This window comes from Lissotriton helveticus, chromosome 5_1 (assembly GCF_964261635.1).
Source record: "Lissotriton helveticus chromosome 5_1, aLisHel1.1, whole genome shotgun sequence".
NCBI lineage: Eukaryota > Metazoa > Chordata > Amphibia > Caudata > Salamandridae > Lissotriton > Lissotriton helveticus.
In genome coordinates, this window is record NC_136065.1 from 2,066,438,789 (window position 1) to 2,066,463,773 (window position 24,985).

At 44.7% G+C, this 24,985-nt stretch overlaps 1 protein-coding gene across 7 annotated transcripts in view; it reads left to right on the forward strand.

Annotated features, from left to right (window-relative positions):
- Nucleotides 1–12,731: 12,731 nt before the first annotated feature.
- Nucleotides 12,732–24,985, forward strand: part of BAG6 (BAG cochaperone 6) — a 440,475-nt gene continuing 428,221 nt past the window's right edge. For all 7 annotated transcript variants that reach the window (XM_078645986.1, XM_078645987.1, XM_078645989.1 and 4 more), the window contains exon 1: nt 12,732–12,866. The gene's annotated coding sequence lies outside the window, so the exon portion shown is untranslated. The remainder of the gene's footprint in view (nt 12,867–24,985) is intronic.

Here is a 24,985-nt window from a genome sequence, read left to right on the forward strand (position 1 = left end):
ACTCACTACTCTAGTCACTACTCTGCACTCACTACTCTACTCACTTCTCACTACCCTACTCACTACTCTGCACTCACTACTCACTACTCTACTCACTACTCACTACTCTACTCTCTACTCACTACTCTACTACTCTACTCACTACTCTACTCTCTACTCTACTCACTACTCTACTCCCTACTCTACTCACTACTCACTACTCTACACACTACTCTGCACTCACATCTCACATCTCACAACACTTACGACTTGAAAGCGCTGCAACAAAAGATGTTACAGTTAACCAATGAATTGGTACGCAGTTTACATACATAGGAAGGATGGACATTTACGTTGGCTTTGCTTGTTCTTCCTATCAAAACCGATGTTCGCAGCAAGAGTTTAACTCAGTGAGACATCTTGCTGTACATTATGCATGTTAGTGCTTACAAACTACTGTATTCAAACTACGTTTTGAAGTGTTCTGCTCTGCAGTGCCCTGTATGACCTCTGAGCCCTCCATTGCCATTTGACCCGCACTAAAGTGCACAGGTGCACATCCCCTCCCTGGCCCAGGGCCTGGGTTATTGCCCTGTGTCCTTTATGTGCTGCATACAAGTGCCTAGATCTGCTTGCGTCCGTTCTGCCGTGCCATGAATAGGCGCTGGAAGGAAGCGTGTCACCTCTACATTCATTGTGTAACAGTTTGTTCTAGCCTAGGCAGCAGTGTAGCTCACTGTATGTCTTGTGCTGTGTCATGCTGCACTGCATTCTGCAGCATTGTCTCCCATCTCATTGTCTCGCCTAGCCGGCTTTTCAAATTTTGGTTATCCATTTGTTGTTGAAAGTGATTCTCCCCGCCAAACCTCACAGGTTATTTGTTCGTCGCTGCATATTTGTTCTAGTGCGGAGAAGGGATGTTCTTGTGCAACATCCTTGTCGATAACACCTACATCCGGTCTTCGTCCGGCTTTCCAGTTCTGCATCTGCAGTCAATGCTATTGGTCTTTGTCTGTCTTTTAGTTTTCCCAACTCTACTTTAATGATAATCAGCATTTCATCTCGCCACCGTTAGAAACATAGTTGGTCTCGTTCATTATGCAAATATCCAGTTTTCTGTGTTTCATGCAGCCGCAGCCCGGTCAGCTTGGCCTACCCCAGGTGACAGGAGAGGGGGGGAGGGGGAGGGGGAGGGTGGAGGGGGGTTGAGGGGGGAGGAGGGGGGGGGGGAACTGGAGCACTCTCAACCCAATGGGCTTTGCATTATTTCTTTGGTGTTTTTTTAGCTGATCTGAGCCATAGTTTTCATCCGTTTATAGTGCCTGGTGCGTTTCTCAGTGAAAAGATTTGTTGTAGTTATTAGTTTTCACAGGTGCTCGGTGTGAGCTGCTATAACGCATATTTACGTGCTCCGACTTAAAGCATTTTTTCCTTGTAATCCCCTCTAGAAATGTCCTGGCCTTTTTGACATAATCCGCGAACTCCTTTTGGCCCGTGTTTTGGCAAGATAAGAGTGTTCCTGCTCGAAATAGTGTGTTAAAAAAATACATAATCCTTGTATCCCACCTTCTTAAAGATTGATGGAGTTTTGGCAGCGCAAATCACGAACAGCTTGGATCCGTGTGCTGTTTTGTGTTTACACAGGCGCTCCTCGCATTGTGATGCTTTACAATTTCAGCTTGGCAAACCGGTGCAGACTAGAGCGCCTCGCAGTTCGGTGCTTCTGCTGCCGCTGCCCTGCGCGTGCCCATTACCCAGTGCGGATGGGCTCGGGGGCCATACGGGAGCACAGCGGCGCTGCTGCTGCCACTTGCACGTCCCCATAAACTGCAGAGAGCACCGCAGCACATCTACTGCTCCTGGCACGTGACCATAAACTACAGACTAAATCAGGCGGGAAGACGGGGGGTGAGCCAGAGAGCGGCAGAGCAGCTCCCCGGGCCGGCAGGAAGGAGCCGCACACGGCGTCTATGCCTGTGTGCACGTGAGGAGGACGCGCGCCAGACAAACACACTGCTAGATGGTGAACGCGCGCACACCATCTGGAATGCATTACACGGCCACCCTGACAGCTCCTAATTATAATTAATGTACTTCTTTGCGCGAGCACGAACGAAATATGCCCAAGATGGCGGAACAAAACTACATTTACCCTATCACTTCAAGCCTATTAAAACGACAACACAACGAAGACGAATCACTGGCCAGATGACAGAACACGCAAAGGAATGTGTGGAATTTTTCTCGGCCAAAGCCCTAGGAGATACTTCTTTTTTTTCTTCTTTAACATTAGTTCTCGAAGCTCCTCCCACTTTCAGTGGGGAGGAGTCCGAGCCCTAAAAATAAAACCTGCATTCTCTTAATTCCTTTTGATGTTGCCTCTGTGGTTGCAGGCAGTTTTGCAGACTTATTTGGACACTTCTGAACGTTTCTAAAATAGTGCCCCTTGCATTTAATACACAGTTTGTTCCTCTTCGGTTTTAACACAAGCTCGATCTAAAAGGCATTCACACAGACAGTGTTTCGGAAAGCATTTATTTTTTGTGTTAAAGCAAAGCATTCCTTCAAATTTGGATCTGCAGCTGTTATATATATTTTTATTTCCAAATAAAAAAAAAAAATTAAAGCAACGAAAAATGTTGCTTTGTGAACATACATGTCATACCAAAGCACGAGGCATCCTGGGGACCATGCTGCTGGTTTAGGCTTGAGAAGGAATGCATGCATGCAGGCTTTTGCGACAACCCCGCTGTATACGTGCTGGTTTGCCGCAGGGGTTGCTGATTTCGAAGATGGACATGGTATATTCTCCGAAAATAGAGCCAAAGAAAAAACTTTCTTAAAAGATCTTCTAGTTGTATAAAAGTGATTGTTGTATCTAGTACCAAGTTTAGGATATTGCTTTTGACTGGATTTTATTGGATTGCAATGCAATAGGTCTTGCATTTGCGAGAGTTTAAGCTATTAGTATTGTAAGTAACAATGCCTTTTATTTATGTTTTAAAACGCAAAACATAAATAAAAGGCATTGTCATTTACAATGCCAATAGCTCAAACTCACATGAATGCGAGACCTATTGCATTGCAAATGCTTGTTGTGACTACCTGTTCAAGAGCATTCCTCTCGCGGGGCTCACTTTATCATATACATCAGCGTTTTTCCTGAGGACCAGTTTAGGACATATTCATTTTTAGGCACTGGGCGATTACGTGATTTGCCCACACTCACAGGATGTTACGCCAATGGTGAGACTCGAACCTGGTTCCCCCAGCACTAAGGTCGGCAGCTGTGGCCATTAGGCCACATCCCCCACCCCCCACTTTCATAGTTAGTAGTTGGTTTAGTTTTAGGCGGCACTAACAGGTGATTGAAATGGGCTGGTGCAAGCTGCCTCCTGACGAGAGCCCCAGCACTTATTATTTTTACAAATTAACCAGTGCTGCCGGTTGGCCTCTGGCAGATGCTGGACCTTCTGTGCACATTCTGGACCCTAATTAAGGGCCCTTTAAATGCATGCCGTGCACCTATCGCTCTTCGCAGCTCCACATGAGGAATTTACCCCAGATGCTAATTATTTGAACTCTAATTAACAGCATAACACTTAGTGTACTTTTATACTCCTGAAGGGCTAAGCACTGTAATGCTCACCACTCGCAGAGGGGTTCTCTGCACCTCAGGCGATTAACAACTGGTGTCGCTATTGAACGAAAACTGGATTTTTCATGAAGTGCCAGCGACTGCATTTTATGTCAGGAAAAAAGCAGACAAGCAATCCTTCTCCACCACCGGATGTCACTTTATTTATTTTTAGGAAAGCACTGTTTTGTTGTGGGCTGCATGTTAAATAGAAAAGCATTTGCAATGCAATAAGTCTCGCATTGTTTGAATTAGAGCTATTGCCTCTGTAAATGGTAGTGTTTTTACCCCAGTGTTTTTGTTTGGAGTGTTGTGGATGTATGTGGTGTGGAGTGCAATCATGTGGTTGGATTAGAATTGTTATTTGTGGAATGTGTGGGGTGGTATTGTGTGATGTGTAGTGCATTTGTGTAGCAAAATAATGTGGCATGGTGAATAGATAGGGGTGAGAGCTGCAGAGAATAGATAGAAAGGAAGATAGAGAGGGCTAGGTATTTTGTGCACAAAGTGGTGAATGAACTCCATACAGAGGAGCAGAAAGAGAGTGTGAGAAAGAGGGAAAGTAGTGGATAGCAGGCCACAGACGTATACAGAAGGAGTGGAAGACACCCGGAGAAGAGGAGGAGAGCATGGGTTTGAGGGACTGAAACCTTGAAAAGGCATGGGAAGAATATTGTGCTAAAAGACCTGAGTGAACCACGTGAGAGAGGAAGAGAGAGGGGTGAAAGATGGTATGAGAGAGAGAGAGGGGGATTAGTGGGAGGGGCCCCAGGGAGGGGGAGGAGAGCGGTGCACTAGTGCACAGCACAAGGAGGTACTTTAAGGGAACATTTGTGAGCAGGTATTATAGAGAGGAGATAGGGAGTGTGAGGGAGGGATGAGAGTCTACATTAATAATACATTTCCTAAGCATTCACCTACAGAAGGTTGATGACGTGTAATGTAATCCACGTAATTAAAAACAAATATCTTCATTTGCATTTCGTCAAACATGCAGGTAACAGAAAAGATATAAAGGAAATCTTAGATGAGGCATGGACAGGTGACCAATACAAATGTGACGAGGGTTGCATTATATTTCACGGGAACTACAGACCATTCTTAGTTGCATGCAAAAGGTAAGGATACGACCAGAGTGTCGCACATTCATGTCTGTTTGGGAGAGAGAGCGTTCGCCGTGCCTCAGTCTGGTGTCATTGCTGTGTCAATGTGCCACTCTACATGTATGCCTGGCCCTGAGTGTTCAGCTCGGAGAATAAAGTGGAAGCAACCTTGATACTGTACACATAATCCAACAATCAAACAATAAAAACCAAAGACAGACCATCGTCAAAGTGTCAGACCCGGGTCAGGGTATGTAGGGGGAATGTGTTGCTGTCTTATCTAAGTTGTATTAAGCTCATTGCCCCGTACTCCTAGTGTCCAAAAGGATAGGCTGCTGTGCCTCACCCTCCCGGGGGCACATGTGCCTTGGAAATGTCTCCTCCTCTCATGACGTCACCCAATCCACTCTGCGTCCAGGGCAACATGTATCTAGGGGTCAGTGTTTCTGTCCTGCACGTCAGTCGCCTGCGAGGAGCTGCTCCCGGCCTCCCCGTCTGTGTGCGACAGGTCCGCTAGTATTGTGTCCCCGATTTGTGCAATAGAGTATTTACGTAACCCGTCTATTTCCTCCCTGTGTATTGACGCACTCTCTGCCCGTGCCCATATGAGGAGTGAGTTTTTCCAGCTGGCAACAGCGGGGCGTCTGCATGTGTCTATCGTTTAGTGATCAGTCTGTTCGCTACTATGAGGACTTGGTCGGTAAATCTGGATGTAACCTTGTGTTTCTTCGGCCTGGGGTAAAAGCCCAGGATGCACGCCTCCCATATGTGCGTCAGTGTTCTGTCAGTGAATGTCATAAGTGCCGCAGTGACTTCTTGCCAGTATGTAATTAAGGAGGCACAGGACCACAGCATGTGGAGGAGGTCCACGTTCGTCTTTAAACAGTGTGGACATGCTGAGGTGGTCATGTGAAAATATTTGTTCATTTTGTCCGAGGAGAGATACGCTCTGTGGATAATATATGTCTGTATGAGCTTAAACCTGGAGTTCCATGGTATATACGTAGGGGTGGCTAAGATTATATCCCATTCACGATCTGACCATGGATTCCCCCTGTCTGCCTCCCACTTCGCACGGAGGGTCACTGTGAGAAGTTGGCCTGGTATATGATGTTCACTATTCTAGTGAACACCTTGCACCAGTCCAAACAACCCTTATGGTGATGGTTGTAAGTCAACCTTATAGACAAGCTATCCTAGTGGTAGCGTGGACAGAACAGTCTTAGGCTAAAAGACTCTTGAGGGCGTGTAAAGCCAGCTGTTTTACCATATGTAACCCCTTGAATATCAAATGAAAGGACACCACACAGGATATATATAAAATATATATGTATTTATTTACTAACACACTCCTCTGAACTCTTTATGAGAACAGAGGCAAAAGCACATCACAAGTTACTTAGTCAGAATACGTTAAGTTGCACAATTTACGGTTAGGCCCTAGGGGCGAAGCAAACCATATACTAAGTAAGTGGTATAAGTACCACGTCACGAGAAAAGGAAAGGCCTAGGGCCTAGAGAATCGCTGGGGCTATACTATCTGAACAATAGTTTAGGAGTAGAAGGCCCACAGGCGGCGCGTGCAGTGTCTTTACACACATGCGTGAGCCAATGTTAAGTCAATGGGAATTTAGAGTTTAGAAAAAGAAGGATTCAGGACACTTCCGGTCTAGCTAGAAGGAAACTACTAAAAACCTAGACACTTGGATAGTCAATATCCTTGGGAGCACCGAAGTACTCGCGTTACCTCACCCACAGGAAGCGGGTGCATAGGTGTGAAGATGTGTCAGGTTTCGCCGTTGAAGTCTATGGAGCCTGTGAAGAAAGATGCTGCAGGCGACCAGGAGGAAGATGTCCGGATGGATCCAAGGGCGGATCGAGGATGAAGAGGACCTGAAAGCAGAGGGGACAGAGTCTGGGTCACTAGCCAGTGACCGGGTGGAACCAGGAAGGAACCAGACGACGTCGAGGAGCAATCAGGTGCTGTCGTGAAGCTTGTCTCTTCAGCCACGCGGACCAGGAGGCGTCGAGGACAACCAGGTGCTGGAGAGGAGCTGTCCCACGAAGGATCTCGCAGATGGAGGGGTCGACTGCCGGATTGGAGTCAACAAGCCTTGGCAAAGGCAACCCACGTAGGATTCAAAGAAGGCTTCTGATGCAGACCAGCAAGGTCTGAGGTGCCTCTCCTTTGCAGGGAGGCAAGGGCCAGTCTGGAGCAACCAGACCAGCGAGTTGGTTTCAAAGGATTGTCGTCACAGAGGCTACTAGCCAACGGGCCAGCAACCGGAGAACGCGTCGAGCAGAACACAAGCAGAAGGGCCCCACGCAGAACTCGTGGAGTGTGGAGGGCTGATCTTCGGTGCAGGTGCAGCTTGGATTCGGGGCTTCTCAATCCCCAGCGCACAGCTTCGAGGATACCACAGGAGCTGCACAGTTAGCAAGTCGTGGACTTTTCAAGATGTCCGGTCCCACGTGTCTCGTCGTCTCCACGGATCTCAGCTATGCTGCAGACGTGAAGAGAGGGTCAGAGAGGTCTGGAAGTCTGGGTCTTGTCAGGCTCTGTGCTCGGGTCCCGGTGGGAGCGTCGACAAAGCAAGCCGTCGATTTTCTGGATGGTGCCTGGTTGCCCAGGGTGGTCACTCCTTGGCCACAAGGGAGATACTTCAGTCTTCAGCTTCAGCAGAATGTCGAAGGTCCTGAGTTTCGTGTCAAGTTTCGATTTCAGGATTAATCTAAAGTCCTAAGACTCAGCTCCTACCTTTATACAACTAAAAGGGGCTGGATTACTTTCTAGGTCCCTCCTATGGGTGGGACCAAGAAGGGGGGTGGTTACACCCCCTTTCCTTTGTCCAGTTTCGTGCCAGAGTTGGGGCTGGAGTGCCCCAGCAACCGGTTTGAACTGGGGTATGCATGAAGCACCTAGTGTGCCTCAGGCAGTGTCTCAATGTATTCAGCCCTCCCTGTCCCAATACACAAAGTCCTGTCTGGGGTGGTGCTCGCACCTCTCCAGACAGGAAACCTATTGTCCAAATCTCCGTGACTGGAAGGACTCCCAGCAGCAGGAGGTCAGACTTGTGTCGGTGGCAGCAGCGTCTATTTTGTGACGCTGGGGCTCTGGTTAATTTTAACCGGGATAGTCAGCAACAACATGTCTTCTCCCTCTAGAAGGGTGGAATGCTACCCCCGTCGCCAGAATTGGCGAGGGGGTAGTATTCCAAAGCGTATGACACCTTAGACGACATGTTTAGATAAAGCCAAACCAAAGTTAGCATTCAACTGCGAGGATTATAATGCACTTAAGAGTACATGGTATGGCGATATCATAGAACAGCTATAAAGACATGTTGCTGGACCCCTGGGTAGAGAGCTATCCACTCTCCTGGGCCTGCAACAATGCACATCCTGGGATGAGGTGCTAGGTCTTCTCCCCCAGGATGGGCAGGGGGGGCTTCAAAGGGATGCCACCTTTGTGAGCTTCTCCAGGTCTCTTGCTGTACTCAGCAACTGGCCCCCACCGGTTCTGACTCCCACTCTGGCGGGAAAACAGGCGGAAAAACAAAGGAAGGGAAGGGGATGTGCCAGCCTCTGCCAGCCCCACCCCTCAGATGGTGGAGGCGAGGTGAAACACAACTCAGGGCTTCCACCTTCTTGAGGATGGGGAGCCCTGCCCAATCAGAGATAGGATCCTGCCCCCCTCCCAAAGGAGAGGAGCAGGATAGGGGGTGTACTCACCCCAGGACAGGGACCCATTGGTCCCTGCCCTAACCCTACCTGGAACACCCCTAAATTCAGTATTTAGGGGCACCCTGAAACTTCCTTCAGCAGATCCAGATTCTAAAACAAGAAAGAAGAACAAGAAACAAGAAGACCTGCCGTGCAGCTGCTAAAAAGAGGAAGACACCAACTGATTCGGCCCCAGCCCGACAGGTCTGTCGACCTTCGAACCTGCTCCTGCTAAACCCCGGCGTCTCCAGTGGTCAGCAACCTCAAAAACCCAAGAGGACCAGACTGCCTTGTGACTCTGACTACCTGGGTCTCCCACGAGCAGCGGTACTGCTCAAAGCAAGTAACAAGCCCTGGCATCGGCCCGGAACCGCCAACCCTGTACACTCTGCCCCCGCCAAACCTGGCCTGTGCTGGAGTGAACCAACGCCACGAGGACGTCCCCCCGGGTATTGTGACCCGAAGACCAGTGCCCAAGGACCCTCCTTGAGGACCCTGACGACGCCTGCAGCCTCAGAACCAGGGACCCCTTTACACTGTTTTCTGATACTGCCTTACTGCTCGACCAAGCTACCTTTTTAGAGAGTAAGGTTATATCTACCTTTAGCCTCTGCCAAACCTCTGGGGTCTGTGGACTCTGTGCACACTGTACCTATTTTGGAATAGTATATACAGAGCCACTTTCTCACACCAGTGTGTCAATGCCCCATTAGAAGTGCCTTTAAGATGGCCGCCGGAATCCATGGCTTGCGTGTTGTTTCGTGAAGAATTAGACAGCATAAACAAAACAAAGTTGCATGAAGCAAAACGGAACCATGGAGCGCGAACCACAATCCATGAATCTCCACGGACCTCGAGGCACAATTCAAAAGTAAGCACTCAACAAACTTTTGCTTGTAAGGACTTTAAAGTGTTTCCACACCCAGATTGTTGTTGAAAATCACGTTTTCACAGTCATCCAAGACTCAATAGTGAAACGGGGCAGACCAGGGCGAAATTCCACACGTCCAGGTTGTCATGCTATTCCGTTTTTCACAATCATCCACGACAGTCAGCAGCATAACTTGCATTCAGAGACAAGTCAGGTAGGACAATGGTTGTGACAAAGTACTCGGAAGGAGAGCAGATAGTTCAGTACTCACAGTCTTCTTTAGCACAGTGAAGAAAGTCCTTGTGTTGTTGGTTTCTTGTTTTTCTTTGCAAATTAAAATCCAGTGGTGGAGGTAGAGAATGTCTGGCCCCTGCATAGACCGGGTTCAACTTGTTGCCAATGTAAAGATCCACTCAGACACGGTGTAGGAAGAAATATGATCTTGATTGATCAAAGATACAGCCACAGCTACCTCCAGCTTGCTTTCCAGCTAATGAGCTCCAATCTCCCTTCACCTTCAAAGAACAACATTCCGCCCAGCAACGTGGTTCTAAATTCCATCCCAAGAAGCTGAGACAACTCCACACTCATATGATGTTGACAGGTTATAAAGGACTGGGTCTCTATGGTTCGTCTTGCGACTCTATGGAGTAATGAGAAATGTGTTTCAAAAAGCTTTATTGTGATTGGCTGCTGTTTTTAAGTAGTAAAAGAAAGAGAAGCATAATCCTTGCCTCCGTGTCCTTAATCGAATTGAAAATTCTTGTCACGAATGTTGGAAAATTTTGAACTGCCGTGGTGTTGCTTACCCCCTTCCCTTGTTGCTACTCCCATCCTCATCCCCAGCGCCTCCCACACATTGCTTCCCCCTTCGGCTGTTGCTGCTCCCTCCTCCGACCTGCAACTTCCTCATGTGATTTGCCCACGATAGTGTTTTTAGGTCTCGCCTCGCGCATGTGCTGCTCGCTCTGCGAGGCTTCTTGTAATCGAAGAGATTTCAGAAGTGGTTATTAAGCCCCGCCCCTTCTTTCAATTGGTTTGCGTCTTTGTGCATGCTAAGCGCTGTATTTCTATTGTATAGGAGGCTTCTTATTCCCTCCTTGTTACCGTCCTGTCTACTTTTGTCCCTGCCCACCCAGATTGGATCTTTTACTTGCAGCGTTAGACTGTGTCTTTTAATTCCTGGGTAAGCACTTTTTTTTTACCATTTGTGTCTAGTCGTTTAACCTAGCGGTAGCTTCAATAGTTGTAATAGCTATGATGTTATTTTGTAACTTTGTATTGTTGTGTTTTTTTCTGCTATCTGTTTTTTTAATGGCCTGTTCCCATTCGGAGCGTTAAACTTTGTTAAAATAACACGTAAATTTGCTTTTGTATAATATGTAGCAATCTTCTAATTTCTAAGCATATGTTTGTTTATTAGTAAGCATTCTTATTTGTGCGGCACGTAAGCATGCTTATTTGTGTGGTCTGATAGCAACTCAACAGAGCTAGGGATACCTATGGTAGGCTTCTTTTAGTATTGTATGAATGTGTGTTTTTTTGTGTGAGGTCGGGTTTTTATGTTTGAAAATGTGTATTTATTTCTGTGTGCTTTTCTGATGGCCCAGTACGATTACAAAGCACCGGAGGTAGGGAAACGTAAAGGTAAGCTTTTATATTGTGTCAATATATATATATTTTTTGGGGGAGTATAATGTGGCTTATTTGTGCGGCCTGATAGCAACACAAAGCAGCTAGGAATACGTATGGTAGTCTTTTTTTTTTTTTTAGCATTATCGTATGAATGTGTGTTGTTTTGTGTTAGGTTGTGTTTTTATATTGTGCACCGGAGGTAGGAGCCGTAGAGTTAGGCTTTCATATTGTGTGAATGCAGCAGAGGTGTGGGAACCCTGTGTATGTCAGACATCCATACAGGAGGGCGGCAGAAAAGGTCCGCCGTCACAACAATTACCAAGGCGGAAGTACAAATGCAGCCAACTCTGGCCGCACCATTTTTGATGCTCACGCACTTTATAATTCTGCACTGCGAGATCTCAATGGCTGAAAAATATTTCTGAAACAATGTAAAACATGCATATAGCTGCTCGTATACAAAGTATCAATACCTCCTTTTGGGCTAATTTTCCCTGGGACACCACAGTATTGAAATTTTCATGTCTGCATTGTGACGTCCACACAATGGATTGTACTGGCATGTCTTACTTATTGCACAAAGATTTTGCCAGCGACAACAATGTAGCACAACAATCATTTTGCTATTTTTTTTCTGGACAAAAGATTCTAAAAAGAAGATTCTAACTACACATAGACATAGTGGACTCCAAAACATGGACCACCACAAAAAATTAAGCTAAGGGCTGTAAGTGGGCCGCGTCTGTCCAGGTCTCAGACCTGCTAGTAATTAAACAAGCATTTGCAATGCAATAGGTCTCGCATTTATGCGAGTTTGAGCTAATGGCATTGTAAATTACAATGTCTTTTATTCATGTTTTGGTTTTTAAAACTTAAATAAAAGGCATTGTCATTTACAAAGCCAATAACTTAAAACTCGCATAAATGCGAGACCTATTGCATTGCAAATGCTTGTTTCAAATACATTCACTGCAGCATAGGCTGCTGTGCAACACGACTTAAAAAAACGCGCTATGACAAGGTCAACAATGGCTGCGTCATCACTTTCTTCTTGACATTAAGTCATGTTACACAGCAGCTGTGCAACATGCCTTTAGAAAACATTGACAAAGCTAATAAATCTCACATAGGTAAGACCAATTGGCATTGTTTTATTTATTTACCCACATTGTTCAGGTGTGGAACGTACAGTTTTTAGACTGCTCCTAGCAGTAGAGTCCAGACAAAGTATAATTTTTGGACCGTACCAGCGGTAAAGTGTCACTCACTCATGCACACACCAAGACATTTCTAATATAATCAAACGTAAGTCTTGGCAACTATGGAAATCCAGAAAACCATAGATACCGTCTAGCCACACTCAACTAACTACCTGGTCTCCAGGTATGCATAGCGCCGCTTTAGCGTTAACACACATCAGCAAACTTGAGTGGAAGAGGAAGAGCGATATACGTGGACTCTGGGACGTCTTGGGTGGCGGCCATCTTGCAGTGACTTAATGATGCAAACGGCTGAACGAAATTGTCGCTAAATCACGTATTACTGTCAACAATTCCTTCTAACGTTCTAGAATCATTATAAAAAATTAAATCAGTATACGAATTTTCGGAGAGAAAAAATGGTTCCGTTTTTTATTATATATCACTGCTACATTGAAAAAGCGTGTTAATGATAAGCTTGGGTGTTTTGCTGTACTGTTTCTATCTAGTAAGGGGCAGGCTAGGCTATGCTGCCGCTCAAAGATGGCGGCAGAGCCATCAGAAATAGACAACAGACTGCGGCAGACGTGTCCGTCTTTTACTTCTATCGCCGCCTTCTCCCCTCTCCGTTCTTGCGCGTGATCGGTGAGCCGGTTCACAGAGGCCTCCGTTTCCTCTTCCGAGACCCGGGCAGCGCTGAGACCGGTGCCCATCGCGGGGTGAGTGGGCCATCTTTCTTTGTAGGGTGCGGGAGGGAGCGAGGTGGCTGTTGTATTGTCAATGGGACTGTCTGCTTTGAGGCCCGAAGCACCGCCCACCGGGTTACGAATTACTTACCTGAATGCAAGAGCCGGTTCTATAGCTGTCCGTGTAGACCACCCACTAGGTGTCCCGAAGACACCTCGGTCCACCAAAGACACGGCACCATGCAGTCTCCAAGCATTTTTTATCAGGGAAAGGCCCTTCACCTGACCCGGTAGTGTTTGTTAGGGTGGGGAAGTGGGGGACCTCGGAAGGCATGACCTGCATCTTTCCACGGCTCATTTTATATGTATATTTTGACTGTTTGGAAGACCAGTGAGACGTTGGATTTAAGCTGTGCCTTAAAGGGCGAACTCTTACTCTGTTACTTTTGGTTTTACAACTGTCTAATTCTTAGGCCTCAACATAGCACTTTGTACAGCAGCCAACAATAAGACATATGGAAATGTTGAAGCCTACTTGTTCTGATTTTGAGGCGTTGGAGTTAAATCTGGGTCCTGCTCACTTAATCAGTTTTTAAAGGGACTGGGTTAAGGCACCACACCTGCACAAGAAAACCGAAGTATGTAGAAAGTGGCGCAGGTCATTGTCCTGTGTAAATAGTGGCAGGCCGTGGTACAGCCTACTTCGGACTCTGGCCAATCTCACCTCTGCAAATCACTTGATGTGTTTTAATTGATGCTCTGTAAATCCCACATAATCTTAAAGCACCCGTGTCTGAACTATAACCATTTCTCACTCCCGCTATGGATATGATATATATATAAAAAACTGATGTCCTCTCATAGTTTTATCAAGAATAGAAGTATGTGTTGTCGTTCCCTGCAGAGTAATGTTCCTCTGATGGTTTGCAAAGAAGTTCTGTCATTTCACTTTAAGCAGTTTGAAGTGAACAAAAAAAGGTGAAGGAAATAACTGGTAAAACAAGACACTTTTGCCCAAAAGAGAAACACTGAGCCTGCATGTTTTTGAGGTTTCAGCTATTAAGTATTGTGTTTGGCCTCTGAGTTGTGGGTCATATTGTGCGTTCACGTAACAGGGGACTCTTCCCTTGTGTGCACACCGATTTTACAATGTGCTTGATATTTCTGTGTTAGTAATTCTGAGGACCTTGGAAAAGGATCCTCATTCTCCCTTTACATCCTGGGGTGTCTATCTACATAGTTGTTTATATCAGTACCGTTTCTTCCTCCACACTGAACTTGGCCTGTTACAATGATCTATCAGTGTTGGCAGATTAGCAAAAATGGTAAGGTAAACTGATTTGATTTTATCTCTTTGGAAATACCTGATTAAAACGCTCCTCGTTTCAGTTGTTTTCTTTACCTCTTCACTTCTATGGACCCCACCTAACAATTACTGGAACTCCGGAACCCCCACTGATAATTGCTGGAACCGGGGACACCCACTAAATTATTATTGGAATCCGGGGACTCCCCACTGAGTCTGTATTAGAGGCCGGGTACCGCAGCCAAAGCTTTTTTAACTATTTAAACCACAAAATAATACTCAAAAAATACATCAAACAAATAGAAAAATATTGCAATATTTTATTTAATTTGCTAACAAATTTAAAATCAAAATGTATTTTTAATGGGAAGGGTGGAGCTTTTCATCATCCATACTATATTCTGTTTAAGGCACTTGCCCTGCTCCAATGAATCACCTTAATATTTACCTCCATTTCAAATTCCTTCACATTTACAGAATGCTTTGGTATTTTCAGTTTTGTTTATTTATATACACGTTATAAATCGGGTAATATTTAATTTTCTAGACCCAGATTCAAAGTTTCCATAAGACCACATCTCCCACAGTTCACAAGTATCTTTTATTAGTAAAAATGTAAGTGTCGGGGATCATGGAATTCCACTGCAGGTAGTACCACCCAAAACTCCTGCCGAGTGCCAGTATTACCTACTAACCATTACACTTAAACAAGTGGCACATTTTGCACTATTTCGGGTCACTCCAGGCTGTAAGGGTAGCTTGGAAGTGCGATTTTTGTAATTTTTTAATACATTAAATTGCTAAACACCCATTCTGTGCTAAAAAAATCATAGGCTAAGAGCACCACTATGTGATGTGCTCTCATATACAAGAGCCGGTGCGGAGCACCAGCAAACATCGGCACAAATTAAGCATTGCTCAAGCTATTCTTGGTCCTTAATGGACATAGTTTGCATCATATCGCGGTTAACACTGAAGTCTTTGGCCTCCTAGATGGCAGAGTTAACATCCATTGATATTGGTGAATGCGAGCCATTTGATCGCCTTAAGTTTCTGACACTAGTGCAATGAGCTTGAATGTGTGATGTAGAAGTAAATGGCTCTGTATTCTCAGACCATTTGTGCTGATGCTTCAGTGTCTTTTCATCTGTCCACTTACAATCCGTTTATGACCTCCGCCATGAGAGAACTTTTGCGCATTATCTGGTGGTGTTTTTCCAAACTGCTAAGGAAGTTAGTTTTGAAGCTCTCTTAAGACACCTAGAGCTTATAAAATGGGTTATTATTTTATCAAAATCCTGATTCAACACCCATGTTTTTTAATTTTATTCGAAGCGGCACGTCTAGAGTCCAGAGCGTGGCTCAGTGGTTAGAGGCGGCAGACCCGGAAGCTGAGATCGGCCGTGGACCAGGGTTCGATTCCCCGCCTCGGCGGGTCTCGGGCTCAAAAATTCCACGGACTCGACAATTCTCGCTCCGGTGCCTACTCGACTCACGGGGTCACACTCTGCGACTCTGGGCAATAGCTTGCTTAATCTCCACTACGGCCCCTCGCGGCGGGATGCCTGGCTTTCACCTTGTGGATACCCTGCCAGGGTATCTCACAGGGGAATACCAGGACAGGTTCCCTAAGCAAGCGCCTTGAGACCCCTGGGTGATTCGTGCGCTATATAAATTGAAATACATTTACATTTACATTCTTAATCTTTAAATCAATTGTTTGTCATATAGAGCAACTTTTCTCTTCCTGGGGGACACCATAAATGACTTAAAAGTACATCTTCTTTATATTTTGAGTGCAAAGTTAAGACACTTTACAAGTACGTCTTACTGTACAAAATGTGGGTGCTCTACCCTTTGTATGCATTGGTTTCCAATTTCATTGTATGTGGGAACTGCTGAAATATTTCTGTACGCATCCAAGATATGGGTATATTTGAATAAGCAAGGCAAGTCATGTTAGGTAGTAGACCAGCATCTAGTTGTTTGACCAAAGTCCAGAAAATATCACTGATTTCTGGATTTTAAATGCATTTAGACCTGAAGTTTGGTGAACATTGGTAAAGGATTTCAAAGTTTGAGGTCATGATATTAATACTTAGTTTTAACATGCTATCTTTCATGAATGATCTACCTACAACAAATTTAACTTTGACCTATAACTCACTGTGACCGAGCGTGTGCTTCTAAGATTGGCATAACACGATACTTACTTTTTTTGGGATAAAGCATTACCCTGAGTCTGGATTTAATTTAATTAGGGGTGCCACAGAAGGCAAACTTATTTTAAGGCAATTTCCTTCAACCTGTGTGGTTTAAATTAGCGTGGTAACTTATGTCGTTTAATTACAGTATGGATAACTTAAAAACTTTTATTTGAAGGAATATCACAGTGATGGACATTGAGAACATATTTCTAGAATATCATTGGAATCCTTGCCTCACAACTGTAGCCCTCTAGGCACGATACTGAAAGATGGGCTTGCTTTTAATTTTGATCCATTTGTTTCACACAGTCTGCGCTTCCTCACTCACACCTTCAATCATGATTTGTATGTACACTCTTGTACCCTGCACACTTTCATCCACATCTGCACTTTCTCAACAATGTGGAGTTATGTCCTGTATACAGATTCTGTCCTCACTGTGCACTCCTTTGGCTGTTCCCCGTCCAGCCACATTAGGTGCTTACAAGTGTATGTGTGCCAGTGGCGGTTACATCTGATTTATGTAATGTAAATCTTCCTTGCACACAAATATCAAGGGAGCATCTTAAAGCTTGTCAGGAGTAGGGAGCTGCATATTGTGTCCTCTGAGTTGGGTCATGCAGTATCTTGTGCCCGTGTTAGGCAAAACAGGGAACAGCTAAAAACCTGTTGACATTTTCTCTAATCCATTAGGTCTCCTTCTTGCGTTGGCTCTCTTCTTGATGTTGGCGCCAAGACGCCTGCAGGCTTTCGCCCGTTGTACAAGATTTTACTTACTTACTGATGGAATTATTTGTTTTTGTTTTATATAGCGTGAACTCGCCCCGAAGGTATCGTAGTGCTTTACATGAGCACCAGTTGCGTTACAGAGACACATTCATTTGATTAAATATGGGGAGATTAAGTGATTTGCCCAGAGTCACAGGATGTTGATTGTCCCTGCAGATACTCAAACCTGGTTCCCCTGCTTCAAGGTTAACTGCTTCTGGACAGGACGTGCAGCCATGCCTGTATAAAGCATACACCTCGCATGTCCTTGTGCTGTACCCATTGTATAATACTCTGCATTGTATATGTTTTAGTTTAAGCCTCCGTTTTGACTCTCTTGCAATCATTTGCTTTGTGACTATTGCTTCATATTTATCCCATGCTTTTTACCTTCAGCCTTCGATTACCCATGGGGATCTTACTGGGCGTTTTCAAACTCAGTTATTGTTTTCTACCATTTTCAAACTCCAATTCCGCAGTTGATGAGCACTAGTGAAAGTGGATTTAAGTCTTTCGCTCTACCGGCTCAGCTCTTGTTTGAAGAAGTCCTTTGAAGTTGTTGTTGTGATGGCCCCTCGCCCTACTCTGCTTTTCTGAGGACATCTTCCTTATTCCTGTTATAGTAGGGTTTTATTTTCATTTGTAAGTTTGTATGTATCAACTTTTGATGCAATAGTCGAAACTGTATATTTTTTTCCTGATTGTTTATGGGTCAGCTTGCTGCTAGCCCTCCTTCGTGAAGCGTTGTGATTAGTGTCTCTGACAAGTGAGCAGATTGAAGTATGTTCCTTGCGTGCTGACCTTACTCCTTTGCTTTAGGCAAATTTTGACTATGTGCTTAGTTTTATGTCTAAACTGATTCTTCTGTATCTCGAGATGGATTAGTGTAGCCCTAGACATTTTCATGCTGTTATGATGAGACATTCTACGTTTAGGAGTTTATGGGATCCTTGTCAGAGGTTAACGGAGGCAGGACATTTCAAACTTCGGGACTGCTGTTAAATTAGCACAACTCATAGTTTTGTAATCTAAGGCATTGAGTAAATCTAGCAATGGTAATCTTTCTCCTAAAAGGGTGAATATGTGTCGCTGTCAGGGACTAATAGAGTGTCATGAGGAGTTAGTGAAAAGTGAGCTAAATGCATCAGATTGATTCTGGTTTATATTATGTTTAATGTAGTTGCATAGAGCATATTCAAAGTGAGTTGGTACTCATGTTTTAGGGCTTTGAAAAACTGTAATTTTCACAAATGTATATAGCTACTTCCTCTAACCCCTACCAAGCAATCTACTTCTCTCTAAAACTACTCTCTTCAGAAAGCTTTTCTAGAATTTTAATCTATTGCCCGCCTGGTCCTAGGTCCTCTTTCACCCAGGACTTTACTAATCGTATAGAACCCTACCTGGTGAAACCTACCTTGATGATTTTGGGGAATTTTAATTTCATTTGGAGGAGTCTTCCTGTAAAGACTTGCAAATTCTAATAGAAACCCTGGCTTGTTGTGGACTACAAGAATTGGTCAAGACAACCACTAATGAGGCGGAATACATTTTGGATGGGTGTGTTTTCTAACGACTCCAGCATCACAGTAATGGAGCAACTTCAGCTCTCCTGGTCAGACCATTAGGCAGTTCCTTTCTCTGTCACGATTCCTTTTGCTCCCAACGCCCCGAACATAGGAAATAGAAAAACACTTTTAAAAAAAACACTACACCAGTCTTAATAAGGAAGCTCTCCTTACTACTCTTAACAATCTTCATTGGATTAGTTATTCCGATGCCAATCTGGCATCTGTAGAGTTCTCCAACTGGCTGTTGACGGCTATTGAGTCCCTCGCTCCCCTTAAAGAATACTTTGTAGGGAGAAAAAAGCCCACTGCCCCCTGGTTTTCAGATGGGCTAAGAAAGCTTAGGCAAGCCTGCCGCCATCAAGAAAGGATCTGGCGTCGACGCTACAACTCTACTGAAAGAGACCTCCATAAAAATAAATTAGCTGACTACAAATCTGCCATCAGAGGAAAAGTCCCTTTTCTACTCTGGAATGACAATCTTTTAGATCCTTTAAAAAACTATTTACTGTAATTCATTCTCTTTCTCTCCCCCGTACTTGCCTGTATTGACTGTTCACAGGATCTCTAGGATAGGATGGCTAAATATTTTCATTCTAAGATTTCAGAAATATACTCTAAACTGAACAATCTCAATTCGGAGCTAGTTAATACAGCCTCCACAATTAGCTCTGTTCTCATTAACTCCCCCCTTCCCAAAGAGGGTGAAGCAAAATTAGGTGCCTTCCCCTCCTTGTCCTTAGAGCTTACGATTATCTTCTTGGGGGCATTACTTGAGGTTCTCCCCTGGATCCTTGCTCCCTGAAGATTATGAAATTAGGAAGGGAGATGATTGTCCCTCACCTTACCCCCTGTACTTAATTCAGCCATCGCATCGGGGCAGTACCCCACGCTTGGAAAACAGCGGTGGTTAAACTGTTACTAAAAAAAGGCCACACTGGATTCCTCTGAACTAAAAAAACTACCAGCCTATTTCCAGGCTACCAGTACCAGCTAAGATTTTGGAGAAACATCTAAGTCTCCATCTAAGCTCCTATTTGGAGTAATATTGTTGGCTTGATGGCTCCCAACATGGGTTCAGAAGTGGCCATAGCCCAGAGACCGCTTTAACGTCTGCAATAAACGACGTACTCATCCAGGTGGATGCTGGATACACCTCTCTTCTAATCCTTTTAGACCTAAAAGTGGCTTTTGACACCATCCGGCCTACGAGACTGGTTAGCCGTCTTAATTAGATTGGGGTCACAGACACCTCTTTGCTTCCGTTCTCTTTTCTTAGGGACAGGTCACAAAAGGTAAAACTGGATCACTTCTTTATGACGCTACTCATACTCTCTGTGGAGTCCCACAGGGTTAATCACTGAGTCCAACCCTATTTAAAATATGTCGCTGCGTTGGCCAAGGTTATTAGATCGAATGTATGTCGATACTTCGCACGATTTTAGTGCAATGTTTTTACTTAGTATAAACCATTACTTTGCAAGTTTTAACTGCACATGCATTTATAACGCAAATGGTTAGAAATGTACTTTAAATGCTTTTATTCCGCATTCTATTACTACGCATAGCACTACTACGTTTTTCTCTCTGTCTGTCTCTCTCTCCAACCCCGTACCTCAAGTTGGCTTCTCCCCACCATGCGATGTCGGTGCCAGCTTGAGCTCAGTCAGTAATCCAAAGAAGCGGCACACCAGTTACTTGTACTTCTGTTTATTAGTATGTTAGATCACGACACATTTCAGCTATCCTCTAGCCTTTGTCAAGTTTAAGTTACAAGCTCCACAGACATGAAGATAAGCGCTTTTGTTTATAAACATGAGATATACTTACAATTTGCTTTCATGATATCAAAGCTGCCAACATAAAGTAACGCTTTAGCAAAAGTCATTCATGATTCATTATAAATCATGGTTTGTGACAGTTAGTCAAAGAGCTATATTATACAAAATAATAGTGATTGGAATAGATCAACACATTCGACTAGACCACGTCCCTGATTATAAACCTCATGATTGCATAATATAATAGAATAAAATCTCTGTAACATCAGCAATCGCATAAGGTAGAGGCATTTTCTTTAAACTGATCAGCAGCAGTAACGTAACGTGAGGTGCAATCCTAATCCTGCATGACTCACAGTAAATGGCCAAGTATCAACATAAAAGAAATACTGCGCGATCCTGATAATCACTGAAAACGACATGTTTCGAGATGTAGTACTGATCTGAATTCAGATTAGTAACTTATAAAATTGAAGTATAATGATAATACATGTAATATTCTTCAACGCTGGGAGCAACAGTTAACTTGTGATTTGTGAACCTGAAAAACCCATAAACGAGATGAAAAAAAAAGTGTTGGCAAATGTCAAAGAAAGTATAAAAGCATGTACATGTAGGGTTTCCAATCCGAACACCAGCCAAATCTGAGTTACACCAATCAGCGATGTTATGAACGAATGCTGTGCATGGCATCGATATTAATAACCAAATCAAAATAACACAACTTATTAACATACGATTTCCGATATGGAATTAATTTCCTGAATTATGTAAAATTTGAGAAAGTCTCTCTGCTTAAGACATACTGGACTGTCAAATATTCATCCTTCAAATCCAGAAGCATCAGCCAATCCCCTGTGCTTAACAGGCCCCATAACAAATGTATACCTTCCATCTTGAAATGATTGCATCGCACCCAGTTGTTCAACTCTCTGAAGTTTATTACGGGTCTCCTCTCAAAACCAATTGCTAACAAAGCCTACTGAATCTCAGCGCGACCTTTCTGTAGCTCCCTTTTTGAAAAGCTCTATAACACTTCCTGACTTACCAGCTTTGTTTGTTCCTTTGTAAACCTTAACACCCTTGGCCACTTCACCTTCACTGGTACCCCCACAAAATCTATATGGTAACCATGTACTGTTTTTAAAAATCCAAGGATCTACAGTTATCTCCTTCCATCTTTTCAAAAAGTGAGCGAGTCTGCCACCCAGCTTTATTGGGGCACGCAAACCATCTTTTCCTGAACATAACCTGTCACCTCTTGTCCTTCTGTCTCTCCTAGATCTTCCACTCTGTTTTTGTGGGCAAAATCATGGAGATTGATCTCCTGAGGGTCTATATTCTTGTGCAAATGAAGCTCGTGTGATCCCAAGTACATGTCTGGGAAATCGACCCTGCATTCTCCCTGCCTCTCCAAACATTTTCCTGTCCTTCTGTACCCTTTTTATGGAATTAAAGGTTCCCACATATTTTGCCATTTCCTTACATACTCTTCCCTAAAGAGCATGCCATTGGCCTCCTGCCCTGATTTATTTTTTTTAATATATTTTTTTATTTTTTTACTACAAGCTCTGCCAGCTTCGGATCTATTCTCATAACGGTACTTTTCCTTCACATCAATCAGTCAGGGGTTTAATACTACAAGCTCTGCCAACTTCGGATCTATTCTCATAAGGGTACTTTTCCTTCACATAAATCAGTCAGGGGTTTATAAAGCGCGCTCATCACCTTTGAGGGTCACAAGGTTCTGGGGGGTGGAAGCTCTGGATCAGCCGAAGAGCCAGGTCTTGAAGCTCTTCCTGAAGGTGTGCAGAGTGGGGTGTTGACTAGGAGCTCGCTCCAGGTCTTTTCTGCGACATAGAAGGCTCTTGCGCCTGCTCTGGTTCTGTGGATGTGTGGGGTCTCTCCCAGAGGGAGGTCGGCGGAGCGGAGGTTCCTTTTGTGTACATGGAATGAGACTCTTTTGTTGAGGTATTTGAGTCCGATGATGTGGAGGGATTTGTAAGCGTGGGCGAGTAGCTTGAAGGTTACTCTCTCCTTGATGGGGAGCCAGTGGAGGTCTCGTAGGTGCTGGGTCATGTACTCGTGTCGTGGGGTTCCGAGGGCGAGTAAATGTAAATGTAAATGTCGGAATTTGTAAAGCGCACAGCTACCTCCACCGGAGGTGTCCCGGCACTGTCCGTATACCGCTTAGGAACCCTTCCTGGCTTTCCTGGGAAATGTCCACTCCTGGGCACCCCCCAGGTGCAGCCAGGCATCCCAGCACGTTTGGGGGCCGTTGTGGAGACTAAGCAAGCTATTGCCCAGAGTTGCAGCGTGGGACCCATGATCAGAACAGGCACTGAGGCGAGAATATCCAGTCAGGGGAATTAATGAGCCGGAGACCCGCCGAGGCGGGAATCGAACCCTGGTCCCTGGCCAGAGCTCTGCATCAAGGTCTGCCTGCTCTAACCATTGAGCCACACTTCTCCACCAGCCGAGCCAGACTTCTCCGAGTCAGGCTGAGGTGTTCTGGATGGTTTGGAGCTTGTGTAGCAGGGTTTTGTAGTTTCCGCTGTAGAGGGCGTTGCCGTAGTCCAGTCTGCTGGTTATGAGGGCATGGGTGACAGTCGTTCTGCATTGGGGGGGGGGGGGGTCCACTTGAAGGTCTTGTGGAGGGAGTTGAAGCAGGTGGAGGCGACTGTGTTGATCTGGCGGGTCAATGTGAGGGAGGAGTCTAGAATGATGCAGAGGTTCCGGGTGTGGTCTGTTGGGGTGGGTGGGATTCCGAGGGCAGGGGGCCACCAGGAGCTGTCCCAAACAGTGGGGGAGGGTCCGAGGACCTCTGTCTTCTCAGAGTTCAGTTTTAGGCCGCTGTCGCTCATCCAGGCTGCGACGTCTTTCATTCCTTCTTGGAAGCTGAATCTGGTGTCTTCAGGGTTCTTCGTGAGAGAGAGAGGGTGAGCTGGGTGTCGTCGTCAAATTTCTAAGTGAGACAACCATCAATGCAATTATTGTCTGGCCTCTTTGGAAATTAGAAATGTATTGGTATAAGAAGGGCCCTCCTGAGGTGCAGGAACTTCAATCCCTTAAGTGCCCTTTAATGCAACAGCCCTGGCAATATTAATTGTATGGATGAAGAGCGGGCCTCACAACTTTTGCTAGTTCTGAAATCGCGAGCCATACCTCATCGCATTTATATTCATTCTATCACTGATGGAGTTAGTAAAAGGGTCACCCTGTGGCATCCATCTGGAATTCCATTGAGACTTGGCCAACGTGGTACCATTTGTTATGAACTCTTAAAATTTGGACATCACCTTCATGTAACACCAAGAAGTTCAAGCAGTTCATAATTCTGGTCTCTCCATCTCAGTTGAAGTAGTCTTTGATGAGGAGTGCAAGTTGATATGGTCAGATGTGCGTCCTTCAAATCTAGACCCAATTTAGTAAACCTCCAACCCCTCATCTGAGGTTATCCTGTGATAGATGCCCTCCATCATAAAATACCTCTATAGAATAAAATATTGATCCGTCATATTATCACCAGGTTAAATCTTTTATCTTTTTTACTAGGTAGACCTTGTTGAGAAACCTACCTGGTTCTAGGGAGTGGAGGCACTTGGTCTTTTCTTTAAGGCGGTCTAAATGTCAGTTTCCAATCCGGCATCATTGTGAATAGATAACCACAAAGAAAGGGGAGTAAGTGTCTGCACTAAGGGCTGGTACATGTCTTGATGGGATCCTGAATAGACGGTAAAATTCATGCATTTAATGTAAGATGGGTTTAGTTTTAGGCAAAGTAAGCTGTTCTGCCTCCCAGAACAACTGAGAAAGCTGTTGCAGGACTCAACTGAAGGTTCAGTCCTATATGTCGTCTGTCCTGTACCGTAAGCATGATCAGCACATATGTCACAATCTTCTCTGGCGACATGTACAATGTCACCCTGGAAATGCATCCTGTTCAACATGCTTTCAATTAACTTTGTTTCCTCTGGAGTGTGATCTTTCATATCAGAGCCTTATGTTTAGGGATAAGAGGACACCTTGATTTTGAGCTATTCTCGTGGGAGTTCCTGGATGCTGTAGACTCACACTGGCGTAATCCTGAGGCTCCAGAGCTCTGTCTTCCCAATACTGAACCTGTGAGTCCTGATTAATTCTGTCCTTCAGCAGATAGGAGGGTAGAACATGCTTTAGTGTGAATCTTCTGAATTCTACGGCAGGGCTTGATAGTCTTTGTGCGTATGATGTTTGGTGAGAATGTAGGTTATGGTAGCCTGTTGCATGAAGTTGATTGGTTAGGCTCCTTGACAACACATTGCTAGATGAAACGTGTTGGATTTGTTGCTTGTTGCTGAGCTGGGCGGCTTTGCAACCCAGATCATAGAGAGGGTTAGCCCGTACAAGAGTAACTTGGAGGCTGTTTCAGGTAGCCAACAAGTTGTGAAAACAATTCTACATTAGTAAGTACAAATTGCATGACAATATGCACTCAACCAAATATGTAATGTTATGCCATATGGGATTATGCCCTAAGCGA